The following is a 1,796-nucleotide window of genomic DNA, read 5'->3' on the forward strand; positions in this document are numbered from 1 at the left end:
TCAACATTCTGTCATGTCACATTAGCTAGCTAGCATTTTTTTTTTTACTATAATCCAATCCATAGAGTAACTTTACTAGCAATACAAAACCGATTTCATAGCAGCTCGTAACAAATAGCGGCGAATCAGTTATAGGTAGGTGTGGAGCACCTACTTAGATTTTATGAGCGTTTGTAGGGGTATATTACAAATTAACTGATTTAGTCCCAGGAACTTGATCCACCAACAAGCGTATGGGGTTAGTTCTAAGCCCAGCTCGATGCGTGTCAAAGAATCTCCAAGCTGTAGGGTAGGACTCACAACAGACATGGACAAAATGAGCTTTTGCGCCATGTCGCAATTGGACATCTTAAATCTACAAGACGCTGTCCCTCTACTCTCTTGAACCCAACACAAAATAAAACCAAGATTGACGAAATAAAAAACATAGAAGAGACGGGTATTTTTTAGTTCTGTAATGTAATAACACAATATTAATATAGTTTAAATTACATAGATACACAACTCTGTAGTCATTGAGCCATTCTTTACCTGTTATCACACACGCGACTGGATAGAAAGGACGGTGTTATCACATTCGGGCCAAGGCACTTGCAAACCCTTTTAAATAGCAGAACAAAGCCTTATGTGTTGTCTTTCAGTCAACCCTATATTTAACTATATGGTTTTGATTTTGGCTCCACTCAGATCTCCTGTTACGAGTAGTTGAGGGGCGCGTGTAATAAAAATAGTTCCAACTGATTCAAAACATGTTATGAAATGATAGTCAGCATTGCATGGGCAGATACGATCGTCGTCCAGAAAATAAGTCCATCACATAAACTTTTTCCTACTGCAGTCTGACTTTATGAGCCTTTTGCGTAGCGTCTCCTCTCGTGTTTTCTCCACCAGAGATATTAGGGTCGCCCCTCGAGTAGCTAGGATTATTTGTTCCCACAATGTTTTATTGTGTGTATCGTTTGTATGAATGTAATCCGATTTAAGTTCACAGTTTTCGTCTGTTGATTAAAATTCGTATATATGTAATCATGTTCATATGAACAACGGGTGGCAATTAGACGCTGCACCCTGGTTTTCAAGGTACATGAGCGGTAGTGGAAGTCTACTATGAGGCCAGACCTTGAGTTATATAATGCAACAATTATATAATATATAATTATGCACACAGTTCTCCCGTCCCCTATGGCGAGTGTATGTCATGAAAAGAGCTTGCTTTCACAAACAGCCCAAGTTTCAGCTCACTCTCCTCCGACAGAGCGTGGAACATAAATGAGAAGATGTAAAATCTCTTCAGCACAAAACTAAAAGCACCGAAACTGTGCCACATAGGTTGAAGATCACCGCTTATCATGTTGTTTACCAAAGACCGCTTTCTCTATTCTTTAGGGTAATGCACAGGAAAGTGAATGCTTAATAGTGTACGACATATCTTCCGATCGAGAGCTTTAGGTGGTGAGCTTAGTGAAGGCGATATGTGAGGCGCGGCCATAATGTCTTTGAAAATTACTACTTGAGTACCAAGGTCCAACAGAACAGATGCGTGGCCTGAGAGCGGACCCCTTTGGGCCGCGACTCCAATGCTACACCAAAAGGACAGGTCATGGGCATTTTGTTCAATCCGAGTGGGCGAGTCGGCAAGCGTGAAAGCCAATATTAAAACTTGTTTCCCCAACTTTAATGCCAAAAAAGATTCCCCGCGTCGAACACCCTTACTGCGCACTGTAGGGAAGGAAGGCTAAGCTGTATGCGAACATAGGAAGCCTCGATTCTGAGCATTTTTAACTTAGTACCCCTGA

The sequence above is a fragment of the Salvelinus sp. IW2-2015 genome, unplaced genomic scaffold (assembly GCF_002910315.2).
Source record: "Salvelinus sp. IW2-2015 unplaced genomic scaffold, ASM291031v2 Un_scaffold396, whole genome shotgun sequence".
NCBI lineage: Eukaryota > Metazoa > Chordata > Actinopteri > Salmoniformes > Salmonidae > Salvelinus > Salvelinus sp. IW2-2015.